The sequence below is a fragment of the Suncus etruscus genome, chromosome 13, assembly GCF_024139225.1.
Source record: "Suncus etruscus isolate mSunEtr1 chromosome 13, mSunEtr1.pri.cur, whole genome shotgun sequence".
Lineage (NCBI taxonomy): Eukaryota > Metazoa > Chordata > Mammalia > Eulipotyphla > Soricidae > Suncus > Suncus etruscus.
The window spans coordinates 18,347,647-18,361,764 of NC_064860.1; the positions used below are offsets into that span (position 1 = coordinate 18,347,647).

Sequence of the window (14,118 nt, forward strand, 5' to 3'; positions counted from 1 at the left end):
GGAGAGAAGCAGAGAGAGGAGAGAGAGGGGAGAGAAGAGAGAGGTTGAGAGAAAGGGACAGGGGGAGAAAAAAGGGGGAGAAAGAGGGAGAGGGGGAAGAGAAGTAAAATGCTTTCCTTAGAGCCAGACAGAAAGGATTAGAGCCAGACAGAAAGGATGGGGAGGAAAACTGGGGACATTGATGGCAGGAAATTTGCACTATTGTAAGGCTAAAACCCAATTATAAATAACTCTAACCATGGTGTTAAAGAAATAACACGACTCCAGACACTTTCCATATAATATCACCATTTGTATCCATTCATTCATTTATTCATTCATTTTTCCGGATCTGTGTCATTTCAGGTGGCTCGAGCCACGTCAGGGTGAAGGTGAATGTAACAGGACAGCCTTCCATTTCAGAGAGCATCTCTCACACACCCTATATTCTGAATGGGACAACCAGTCTCCTTCATGAAAGTCCTGGATGTGGAAGAACCCAGAAAAACTTGGGGAGAACCATCCAATTCAACACAGGCTTACTGGGAGGGTCCATTTGTTTTTCCTTATCAAAGTCAGAAGGAAACTGTTGACTCAACAGTATTCAGGAAGTTTTATCTTCGGTCCCTGAACACACACACACACACACACACACACACACACACACACACACACCACACACACCACCATTGCCTGGAATCTATCCACATTTCCATTGCTTTGCAGGGTGGAAAAGCTCAAATCAGGCATTCTTGGCAGTTGTTTCAGTTTTCTTCATCCTGTTCAGGACTCCAAAGAAAACACATTTTTTACTCAAAAACAAGCTGGAGGCTTCTGGTGAGCCCGCAACTATTTTCCCAGAGTCCCCCATAAAAATAATAAGGCTATGTTTAAATTTTAAACAGTTTGTTCACATTCTTGTGGCCAGATCCTCTTATAGTTTTATTTACCATACAAAGAAGTTTCAGCTTGCTTCTAAACAAAATATTTTCCAAAAAAACAAAGCAGTCTTCCCTCTGCTTACCAAGTTTCTGAAGGAATCATTAACATTTGTAACTGTGTAGCACCAAACAAATATTTATAAATACTCATAATTCTTAGGTAACTTGTAATTTCAGCCCTCCTGACTCAAGCTACCATTGTTACTCAACTCTCAACATAAATGTTTTGTGTTTTTGTTTTTGTTTTTTCAAAATACTTGCCTTTGCTGGTCTAAATGGGCCTCGCATTGCCTGAAACCTGCTAGACAATGCATTGTTCTGAAATTTGACAGCATTAGAATATTTTCAAGAGGAGGTTTGGGAAAAAGAAATAGCTTAGGGAATTAATCTAAAAATTATGATATTTTTAGACCCTACTTGACAATTACAAAATTAAGGAGTAACATGAAAATCTTCTAAGTAACAAAATGAATTAAATCCCTTAGTAGGTATTGCCACAGGCAGTATTTCATTAGATTCATAAGACTGAATTTACAGATCATCTTGGATATAAAGTTATTTAACTTATAGCTTCCTCTTCCTCCTATCTTGACCATTAAGAAGACTTCCAACATTGCTAACTTGGTTCATAAGCATTTAGAAGAGAAAGCAGTGTTTTATCTCTGCACTCAAATCAGTAAAACTTTATTTACAGAAGAGACTATGCTAAAAGTGGAAGGAAAGACAGGAGCCAAGGAAATATGAGAAATTAATAACTGGGGCTTTTCTTTGAATGGGGGCGTGTTTAACTCATTAGCACTGTGCCTTGAGAATGAAGGTCATGTCTGGATTTGTGTAGACTTGAACTGTATATAAACTTTCTATAATGGAGAGGGTTTTCCAGTCCTTCAGGCCTTCATCTCTATTGTCTCTGGGCATTATTATAATAATATCCTTAATTTTTCTTAAAATATATGAATAGATATTTTGTGTCTATCTTTCTCCCTCTGACTTATTTCACTAAGCATAATAGATTCTATGTACATCCATGTATAAGAAAATTTCATTACTTCATCTCTCCTGATGAAGCCTACTATTCCACTGTGTATATGTAGCACAGTTTCTTTAGCAATTCATCTGTTGAAGGGCATCTTGTTTCTAGAGTCTGGCTCTCATAAATAGTGCTGCAATGAATATAGGTGTGAGGAAGGGATTTTTGAATTGTATTTTTGTGTCCCTAGTGTATATCCCTAGAAGGTATAGCTGGTATAGGTATAGCTGGATCACATGGAGCTCAATTTCCAGTTTTTTGAGGAATCTCCATATTGTTTTCCATAAAATTTGGACTAGACGACATTCCCACCAGCAGTGAATAAGAGTTCCTTTCTCTCCACATCCCTGCCAGCACTGATTTTTCTTGTTCTTTGTGATGCGTTCCAGTCTCTGTGGTGTGAGATGGTTTGTTCTGATTTGGATCTCCCTGATGACTAGTGATGTGGAGCATTTTTCATGTGTCTTTTGGCCATTTGTATTTCTTCTTTGAGGAAATGCCTGTTCATTTCTTCTCCCCATTTCTTGATGGGGTTAGATGTTTTATTCTTGTTAAGTTCTGTCAGTATCTTGTGTATTTTTTATATTAGTCCCTTGTCTGATGGGTATTGGGTGAATAGTTTCTCCTATTCTGGGGGTGGCTTTTGTATCTTAGGCACTGTTTCATTTGAGGTGCAGAAGCTTCTCAACTTAAAATAGTCCCATCTGTTTATCTCTACTTCCACTTGTTTGGAGAGTGCTATTTTCTCCTTGAAGATGTCTTTAGTCTCAGTGTCAGGGAGTGTTTTACCTACGTGTTGTTCTATATACCTTTTGGTTTTAGGCCTTATATAAAGGTCTTTAATCCATTTGTATTTGACCTTTGTGAATGGTGTTAAATTAAGGTCTGAGTTGGCTTTTTTGCAATATGCTAACCAGTTTGCCAACGCCACTTGTTGAAGAGGCTTTCCTTGTTTCATTTTGAATTTCTTGCCCCTTTATCAAAGATTAGTTGATTGTATGTCTGGATAACATTCTCTTAATACTCAAGTCTATTCCACTGATCTGAGGATCTGTCTTTATTCTAATACCATTTAATAACTATTGCTTTGTCATACAATTTAAAATTGGGCTAAGTAATGCCTCCCATATTCCTTTTCCCAAGGATTGCTTTAGTTATTCGTGGGTGTTTATTCTTTCAAATGAATTTCAGGAGTGTTTGATCCACTTCTTTGAAGAATGTCATGGGTATCTTTAGAGGGATTGCATTAAATCTGTACAATGCTTTGGAGAGTATTGCCATTTTAATAATATTATATGTCTCTATTTCCTTGTCTCCTCTTTTATTTCTTGAAACAGGCTTTTGTAGTTTTCTTTGTATAGTTCCTTCACCTCTTTAGTTAAGTTGACTCCAAGATATTTGAGTTTGTGTGACACTAATGTGAATGTAATTTTTTTTGAATTCCAAGTTTTCATAGTAATATTTAAGGTACATAGTGACATTGAATCAGGGGTATTCCCACCACCGGTGTTGTCCTCCCTCTAATCCTGTTCCCAGCATCCCCCTCCTTTGCCCCCCAGACTGCTAGTATAACTGGTCCCTTCTAGTATAGCTTGTTGAAGATTGGGTATCGATTCTGTTGTCGTTAACTAAAGTTTTATATATGTGTATATCCTATGTCTCAGAAAAAATATCTATTTTTCTTTTTTTTTAGTTTATTTGAAACTTTTTCTCTTTATTTAAACATCTTGATTACATATATGATTGTGATTAGGTTTCAGTCATGTAAAGAACACCCCGTTCACCAGTGCAACATTCCCACCACCAATGTCCCAAATCTTCCTCCATCCCACCCCACCCCCACCTGTACTCTAGACAGGCTTTCCAGTTCCCTCATTCATTCACATGATTATGGTAGTTCTCTGTGTAGTTATTTCTATAACTGCACTCACCACTCTTTGTCGTGAGCTTCATGAAGTGAGCTGGAAGTTCCATAGTTTTTAATGTCCATTTCTTCTCTACCATTATTGCTAATAATAAGAATAAGAAGGCTATTGATTTTTCAGTGTTAATTTTGTAGCCTGCCACTTTACTATATGAATCTTTTATTTTTAGAAGCTTTTTACAAGAGTCTTTAGGTTTTCTAAATATAGTATCATGTCATCTGCAAACAGTGAGAGAGGGCTTGACGTCTTCCTTTCCTATTTCGATGTCCTTGATAACTTTTTCTTGCCTAATCACTAGGGCAAGTACTTCAGGTACTATGTTCAATAGGAGTGGTAAGAGAGGACAGCCTTGTCTTGTACCAGATTTTAGAGGAAAGGCTTTTAGCTTGAGAATAATATTTGTCATTGGCTTGTCATAGATGGCCTTGACTATATTGAGAAAAATTCCTTTCATTCCCATCTTGATAAGGGCTTTTTAAATCAAGAATGGATGTTATACCTTATCTAATGCTTTCTATCATTCTATTGATATGATCATATGATTTTTCTTTTTCTTTTTGTTGATATGGTGTATTGTGTTGATTGATTTATGGATGTTAAACCATCCTTGCATTCCTGAGATGAAACCTACTTGGTCATGGTGAATGACCTTCTTGATGAGGCATTGGATCCTATTTTTCAGAATTTTATTGAGGATCTTGTCATCTGCGTTCATCAGGGATATTGGTCTGTAATTTTCTTTTTTGGCAGCATCTCTGTCCGGTTTTGGTATCAATGTGATGTTAGCTTTATAAAAACTATTTGGAAGTGTTACTGTTTCTTCAATTTTATGAAAGAGCCTGAAAAGGAATAGAAGTAGTTCCTCTTGAAAGGTTTCAAAGAATTCATTATTGAACCCAGTTAGCCACTTTGTGTCTTTTCACTGGTGCATTCAGTCCATTGGCATTGAGAGAGATAATTGTCATGGGATTTAGTGCCAATTCTGTGTAGAAGTTTGGTGTGTATGGGGTCAGAGAGATAGCATAGACGTAAGGCGTTTGCCTTTCATGCAGAAGAATAGTGGTTTGAATCCCGGCATACCATATGGTCCCCCGTGCCTGCCAGGAGCAATTTCTGAACATGGAGCCAGGAGTGACCCCTGTTTGGTGTGTCTGTTGGTTGGTTTTGTCTTAAAGTAGACTTTTCAGTCTTTTTTTTATTGACTTTTATTTATTTAAAAATATGAAACGCTTCACGAATTTGTGTGTCATCCTTGCTCAGAGGCCATGCTAACCTTCTCTGTATCATTCCAATTTTAGTATATGTGCTGAAGTGAGCACTCGGTTTTTCTTTTAAGGCTGGTTTTGAGTCTGAAAAATTTCTGAGCTGTTGTTTATCTGTGAAGCTATGTGTGTATACTTCCTTCAAACCTGAAAGTGAGTCTGGCTGGGTGCCTTATTCTAGGCAAAGCATTCATTTTATTGAGTTTAGTCACTATGTTGCACCATTGCCTTCTGGCCTTGAGGATTTCTTCTGACATATCTGCTGTAAATCTTAAAGATGCTCCTTTGAATGTAATTTCCCTTTTAATCATGCTGCTTTCAGTATTGTATCCCTATCTGTGGGATTTGTCATTGTGGGATGTATCATTGTGGGTGGAATGTGTCTTGGGGTGCTTTTCTTTAGGTTTCTTTTACCTGGTACTCTTCTGTCATGTAGAATTTGGTTGCATGCAGTCTTTATCTCTGGGAGTTTCTCTGCAATGATACCCTTGACTGCTGATTCTTCCTGGGAATTTTCTACCTAGGTCTCTGTGACTCCAAAGATTCTTATGTTTGTTTTTTTTTTCTGTTGAGCTTATCAAAGACTTCTATTTTCATCTGTTCACATTCTTTGAGTAATTTTTCCATTGTCTGTTCATTCACTTTGAGGATATTTTTTCTAATCTCTCTGGATAAAGTTGTTTTGCATCTCATCTTACAGCTCACTGATTCTATCCTCAGCTGCTGTTACCTTGTTGGAGAGGCTTTCCTTTGAGGTTTTCAATTTGCCTACTGAGTTTTTTCAGACTTGTTATTTAAGTTTAGAGTTTTTCTGATTTCTATCTTCATAGTCTCTTGATTCTTATTTGTGCTCCATTCAATGTAATCTTTGCTTTCTTTGAGTTCTATAAATATTCTCTGTAATTTTTCTCTGAACTCCATATCTGAGAGATTTACTAGATTGTTGGCAGTTTTTGGGTCATCAGAGTTGCCATCTTCATTCTCTAAGCCTGGTGTTGGCCTGCATTGTTTTCCCATTGTCACACTTGTATTGCAGATTGTTCTATGTGTTGTGGTGGTGTTCATTGGCTAGAAGATTTATGCGGCCGTTAAGCGATGTAAGTCTAACACCCTAGTGTCTTAGCCAACTAATATTTCTAGCTGCTTGTTTAACATTCAGGGGTGCTTGGTAAAGAAATTAACAGAGAAGTCTCAACTCCCTTTATTTTTATAAAAGTAATTCCCCCTTACTCTCTTGCACATATCTTAAGATATTGTCATATTTTAATCAATTGTTTTGCAGTTGCTAAATATTCCATAGTACCTATGTCCACATTTATTTATTGATTTGATTTTTTTTAAGTCATACCCAGTAGTACTCAGAGATTAATTCTCCTGTGTTTGGGGTTCACTTCTAGCAATGCTTTAAGGAACCATGTGGTACCAGGGATCAGGTTTAGGCTTTTTGCATGCAAAACAGGCACATTAAATTATCTCTTTACCCTGTATAAACACTTTCTAACAAGACCTTCCTTTTTCCATTTTAAGTCATTTGCTTTTGTATACATGATGTTGTGAATTACCCTCATCTTTTGTTGTTGTTGTTGTTGTTGTTGTTACTGGGACTCAACTGGTGATGCTCAGAGGTTACTCTTGGCTCTACACAGATATCATTACTGGAAGTGCTCAGTGGGGCATATGGGATTCTAGGTACCAAATCCAGGTCATTCACAAGCAAGGCAGGAGCCTTATCCTCTGAATTATCTTTTAGGTACTGAAATTCTATTCTTAACTGTTTTGTGCTCTGTATCACTATCACTTTGGTAAAATCTATATTTGCACCTCTTTGTCATTCTGGAAAAGTTATGAAATTTCTCTCCTTTTACTGTATTTGTTTCAGGTCTTAAAAAATCCTTGTGCATAAGGGGAAACTAAAGTTAGTGAGATACACCTATAAAAATCTTTTTAATTTAGAAATGCATTAATTATTATTAATAAGTAACAAAATCTAAAACTTGGAATTTTGAAAGTTAGATGAGCACAAATGACATTTCAAAATATCTGCGATTTATTTGAAACAAAGGTCTTATTTTTGTTAGGAATATCAAATTCTATTAATGTATTAGAAAAAGCATAGACTTGTTGGCTTCCTGCCAACTTTCATAGTCAAAGGAAATGATAAAATTTGTTAAAATTTTATTAAAAAACCACATCAGGCTGGAGCAATAGCACAGTGGTAGGTCATTTGCCTTGCATGTGGCCAACACAGGACAGACCCTGGTTCAATTCCTGGCATCCCACATAGTCCCTGAGAATGCCAGGAGAGATTTCTGAGCACAGAGTCAGGACAAACCCCCAGCACCACTGGGTGTGACTCAAAAAGACAAAGAAACAAACAAAAAAAGCTTTTTTAAAAAAACCATCAAATAATGTTTTCATTCAAGTGGTTGCATTCCCTAGAAGATATTATTTTCCTTCTCTTTTTTTTCTTCCACTTTTTTCTTTCTTTTTCACTTTTGTGGATATTATTCGGTGATTTTTTTCTTTTTTAGTAGTTGATACCAATTTTTTTCTTCTCTTTTCCTTAACCTTTTTATCTCTAACAGAATAGCATAACTTGAATCATTCAGCCTCATAAATTGAGGGGGGGGGGAAGAATGATACCAGGACCAGTCGTATGAACATGTAGTGTAAATAAAAAATGACCAGACTGGAACACCAAACAGAATAGATACCCAACCTATAACAAGCTGTAAGGTGGAGACCAGTTGCACTAGGATTCTGGGAGGTAAAGGAGGGATATGTGGGAGACAAGCTGGGAACAGGAGTGGAGGAAGGACAATATTGGTGGTGGGAATGCCCTTCATTTATTGTCACCATGTATCATAAATAATTCTGTGTAATGAACTTCAGTCACAATAAAAAAAGACATGAAAAAAAAAAGATCTTTCTAGTTATCTCTCCTTCAGAAGCCCTGACTCATGCCTTATTTCCTTATCATTCAAATATGTACTAGTATATATTTTCTTAGATATGTTATATATTTATAAACTTTTATGAGTGTTTTTAATTAACAAGTAATACTACATTTGTAATTGAATGCATATACTCAAACATCCAGAAATGCAGCCATATCATTAGTGCTGAATAAGGATGCATTTGTTAGCATTTTGTCTTTGTGGAGGAAAAACAGTGGGTAGACATAGTTTTATTTTGCATTTGTCTTATAAAATGCAAACATGACAACTTTTCATAGTTTTAAGAACTTTTATCTGCAAGTGCATGTCCCTAGCTTGTCCTGTTGATTTGTTGACAGGTTGGGTATTTGTGGCACAGGTCAAAAGCCATCCCTCATGGAGACTGTGGTGCCAACAGCACCCCCTGGAGTTGGTAATACAAATTGTGGTTGGTCCAAATTGAAGATTTTAATAGCTATCTATTGTGTTCTATTTATTTAAAAAATTAATTGTTTTTGTTTTTTTAGGCCACACCCTGTGACGCTCAGGGGTTATTCCTGGCTATGAGCTCAGAAATCGCTCCTGGCTCAGAGAACCATATAGGACTCTGGGGAATCGAACAGCAGTCTGTCCTAGGTTAGCCGCATGCAAGGCAAATGCCCTACCGCTGTGCCACTGCTCCGGCCCCTTATTAAAAATTTTTAATGTAATTATTTACAATTTTGTTAGTAGTAAAGTTTCAGGTATACAATGTTCCAGAACCAATCCCATCACCTGAGTATCAGCATTCCTTCACCAATGTCTCACCTTCCCCTCCTACTTAATATTTATCACCCCCTTGGCAAACTCAGTTCTATAGGCTGACACTCAGTTTATTGCCATTTGATATTCCCTCACAATCTTTCCTTATATCCCTCATGTAAGAGAAATTGTTCTATATATACCCTTCTCTCTCTGACTGACTGACTTTACTCAGTATCATGATACCTTCTAGTTCCAGTCATGTCATGGTGAATTGCATGATTTCATCATTTTTTTGGGGGGGTAGGGAATTTGGAACCACAATCAGTGGTTCTCAGGTAGTATTCCTTGATCTGTGCTCCGGAGTAACCCTTGAAGGTGATGCAAAAAGCATCAGTCTCATGCAAGGTAATTCATTCCTTGCTGTATTTTCCCTCTGAGCCTGATTTTATCTCTTATAATTGTGTGTGTATTCATTGTGCATGAATATATATATGTATAGATATACACCACAGATTTTTTGTTTGTTTTTGTTTGGGGCCACACCTGGTGGTGCTCAGACGTTACTCCTGGTTCTCTCAGAAATTACTCCTAGCAGTGCTCTCAAGCTATATGGGATGCTGGGGATTGAACCTTGATGGGTTTCATGCAAAGAAAACGCCCTACACCCTGTACCATTGTTCCAGCTCTATACCACAGTTTCTTATTCACTTATATGTTCTTGGGTACTTGCATTGTTTCCAGATCTTGTATATTGTGAATAGAATTGCAATGAATATAGGAGCGCAAGTGTTTTTTTGAAATAGTTTTAGGACTTTTAACTAAACTTCAGAGCATGGTTGCTTGGAACCATCTGGATATATTAAAATCAAATTTCCTTAGGGGCCAGTCTTATTGAGGTAACAGTGTTGTCCAGGGCAAAGTCTAGATGAATTCAGGACATATTGCTAATAGTTATCTGTGACATAGAAGTAGTAAAGGAAAGATATGAAAGAACTGTTGACTTTTTCTCAACTCTGTACCTATGCATTATTACATGCAATAAATAAATGATAAGAATGTATACACATAATAAAAATTCAAATGATACAGAGAGCATAAGAAAACTGGATCAGAATTTCTTGTGCCAATATCCTTGCAACATAAGAATTCTTTAAGAACATTCTAGGATCTTTGAAAGACCAAGACCACTGATTAAAGAAGACTGACTACAATAAACTCATCTGAGCAGAACTTTTCTTGGGGTTGTAAAGAAAGACTTTATCTAGGCTTTGCCCTAGAATTTGTACAAAAACCAAAATCTCTAATTATAGAAGACTGATTTGACAACTGCGATGGAGCAGAACTTTTCCTGGGACCATAAAGAAAGACCTTGGGGTTTGACAACTAACATGTCCGGAGCCTGTAGTCCATGTCATGAGAGTATGCTTCAAAGGTAGAGACAATCTGTATCTCTTATGCCAAGGAAATTTTCTTTCTAATTTCCTTAATGTTTTCTGCCTCTATGCAAAGTGAACATACAAAAAACTTGCCACATCTGTGCCCCCTTTTTAAATTTCATATATTACTTATATTTCTAGATAGGAGTCCTGTCTTTCTTACAGAATCATAGAACATGAATCATGTTTTGCCTTATATTTATATGTCTTCCTACAAACTGAGAAAAGAAAATAAAAAGTGGATGAGACCCAGGGGCCAAGTGGTCTCAGGAACATAGAGTGTAAATAAAAAATTGTCATCCCTGAATACCCGAACCAATGTCAATGACAGTAAAATCAAGAGACACAAATTACAAAAAACTATACAGAAGGCTAAGGGTGGAGGTATGGGAGGCATGCTGGGAACTATGGTGGAGGGAGCTCAACACAGGTGGTGAGAGCTGCCCTAATTCTTTGTCACTGTGTATCTGAAATATAACTGTGAAAGACTTGTAATTCACATTGGTCTCAATAAAAAATAAAGTAAAAAAAATAATTCTTTAAGCAAACTCTGGGGATGCTTCCTTGAGCCAATATTGTGATTCTAAAATATACTTTTCCTTTACAAAGAACCAAGGTAAATGAAACTTGATAAAACTCCCTCTGACTAAAAGTTTCCTTCCTTCTTATTTTCTTCCCTCCCTCCCTCCCTCCCTTCCTCCCTCCCTCCCACCTCCTTCCCTTCCTTCCTTCCTTCCTTCTTTCCTTCCTTCCTTTCTTCTTTTTTCTTCCTTGTAAAGAGAAAAAAGTTTTATGAAGTATGGTTTTGATTATTTTATACCCTATTGGTAGTATTTTCAAATTTAGAATCTAAACAAGCATTTGTATTAAAAGGGAGAGATGTGTCTGAAACCTGTTTACCTTTAATAGTTTATTATCACTCCCTTCTACTCATTGCAGAATACCCACTTGGTACTCTTTCAATGGTGTGATCAGAGCTTTTTGTTTGTTTGAAAATTATCTTGTTGGAGCTACTTTTATATACTTTAACCCACTCAACGCACTCAACTAGCTGTTTTATGTAATGTTCTTGATTTTATTTTTACTTAATTAAAGTAAGCCTGGTTTACATCACTATATGCATTTCAGAAGTGCTTGTCATACTCCTTAAAAGTAAATGATCACATTTCCATTAAAGTGCCATGACTTCCATGCTCATCTGCTCATCTTCCATGCTCTTCCCTTTGTGCTCCTTCTTTAATGAGCAATGGCCCCTTCCATTCCATGGTCCTGGTGTTAATGGATTGGCTTTGCCTTCTATTTCACATTTCTTTGTATCCCACATATATGGGATCATCTGCTCTTTCTAAGTCTAAGTAATTTTACTTATCATGGCAGCCTTCAGCTTCATCCACAAATGGAAAAAAATCTTATTTCTTGTGGTTAAGTAATAAACCATTCCATTCATATAAATCTTTATCCACTCATCTGTCATTTTCAGCTGTTAGTCTTGTAAACAGATACAAGATAGATAACATAATTTTAGTAAATAGAGGCATGTATATAACTTTGCCAATGAATGATTTTGTGCTCTTTGGAGAACTAGCTGGAAGTGGATTTTTAGGACTGTCTAGTTAAGTCCATTTTTAGCATCTTGAGGAGCTTCAATAGTAACTTCAAAAGAAGTTGAACCAGTTTATATTTTTATCGACTACATACCAAGCTTTCTTTTTATCCATGCCTTGGGTGGGAGTTGGAAAGTCTTTTTTTATTAATTACTTTATTTAAACACCATGGCTATAAAAGTGTTCATAATACATTTGTTGTTTTTTCCACAATTAAAGTCATACAATATACAATACCCTTTACCAGTGCACATTTCCCACCACTGATGTCTCCAATTTCCCTCCCATTCTCCTTTATGCCTTCTCCCCTTCCTATCTCTGGGACATACATTTTTTCTTTTCTCTCCTCTCTCCACTCCTCTACTCTCTCCTCTCCTCTTCTTCCTCTTCTTCTTCCCTCTCCCCCCATCCAGAATGTCTGGACTAACTTTTATGAGGAAACCACTTCCTAGACTTCAGCCTCATCACCACAGAACAGAAATACAGTACTACCTTACTCTCTGGACTGCAGAAGACCCATCTGAAGAACAGGAATGGAAAACAACTGGGGAAGTAGGAGACAGGCTGTTTGCTGTTTTTCCTTGAGCAATCTTTCTTTTTAGATTAGTATGCACAATTCTATATAACTTAATTGAATCATCCAGATTCAATTAGATATAGTTTTAGAATCTCACAGCCATTCAAGACTTAATGGAACAAATAGCAAAAAACACCAACAGACATATTCAAGAATGGAAATTGAAACTAAACAAAAACAAAAGTGCAGTTCCAGATGGTTTTACAAGTGGTTTCTTAAAGGTTTAGAGTCAAAGGAGCACTGTAAAAACATTGTTAGAGTGGCAATTATTGTTTGCATAGGCCCACCAAAGTGTGGGGGACATGGAAAGAAAACACATTGGCCTAAATACAAGACCTTACCCCTGAAGTTTCCTGACATAAGTCCAATTCTAGGCTCCAGGCCAACTAGTTTGTCCAATCCAGGTCAATGTCTGTAGTGCCAATAAAGTTTTATTTTTCATGCAGTCTCTGTTGTTGGTATCATGTTTCTGTATTGAAGATTCTGGAATCTGTATATCCTACATTGAAGTCAGGATGGTGCATAGCGTCATCTAATTTCAACTCACAAAGGGCAATGCAGAAAGCCCTGTCCAGTATGCAGGTTGTTGTTGTTGTTGTTGTTGTTGTTGTTTAAATCTTCTCAGTGTTAAGGGAAGACTTTTGAGTAAATCTATATCAGAGCAGCAGTAGGAAAGTTGGAAAGTTGGAAAGTCTTGAACATCACTTAAGATATTAACTTCAAGGGCCTGAAACACATTAAGAGTTTATACCATTTCTTTATCATTCTGAGTTTAATTATACTAAACAAAATAAAAATTAATTGGTCACAGTGGGAGTATGATGGGAAAACAGCTCTTAAGTTAAAATAATGATCAATCAAGAGAAAGAACATAGCTATATCTTATCTTACTCAAACTGCACCACTGGGGCATCAAATGATCCATAGCAGTAAGCTTTCTTTTGTAAAATATAGTCTGTCTAGCCGCGCGAACGGTCCGCCCCGCCCCCGCAGCGTTTCCCCTGGCTTCCAAAAGGTAGGGAGGCTCCGCCCACCCACGCGGCCCACGGGAACGGTCCGCCCTGCCCCCGCAGCGTTTCTCTGGCCTCCAGAGGCTAGGGAGGCTCCGCCCACCAAAGCGCGCGAACGGTCCGCCCCGCCCCCGCAGCGCCCCGCCCACCCACGCCGGTTCCGCCCCGCCCCCCGCTGGGCTTTTGCTGCTTCTCAGTACTAGCTGACAACAATAGGGCAAAGCAAGGAATCAGGCCACAGAAAGAGCAAGGAGGAGCCAAACCTCAGCAAACTCTCCCAACAGTACCTCTAGATCCACCCTCAGGGAGGAGACCCATTCCCACACAACAGGGGATCAAAACAGGCTGAAATCGGAAGGAACAGCACTCCAAAGCACACCGATAAATACAAAAAAAATATGGGTAAATCAAAGAGAACCCTAAGTTCTGAAGATACGGAGACAAACCCTAACAAGTTTCCAAGTCCGCCAAAACGCACAGATCCCTGGGAAGGCAAACTAAAAGCAGCAATGAGGAAGGAAATGCAAGAATTAATAAAAGAAATGAGAGAAACCTTAGCTACAGAATATAAGATAGCTATGGATGAACGAATAAGCCAAATTAAAGAAGAAATGTTAAAGAGCATGAGAGTCCATACAAAAAGAAGTGAAGGAATTAACAGACAAAGTAACAAG

At 37.6% G+C, this 14,118-nt stretch overlaps 1 non-coding gene across 1 annotated transcript; it reads right to left on the minus strand.

The window, feature by feature from the left end:
• Positions 1-5,090: 5,090 nt before the first annotated feature.
• Positions 5,091-5,194, minus strand: LOC126026694 (U6 spliceosomal RNA). Its single transcript, XR_007501916.1, has one exon. It is a non-coding gene; the product is annotated as a U6 spliceosomal RNA (small nuclear RNA).
• Positions 5,195-14,118: the final 8,924 nt, after the last annotated feature.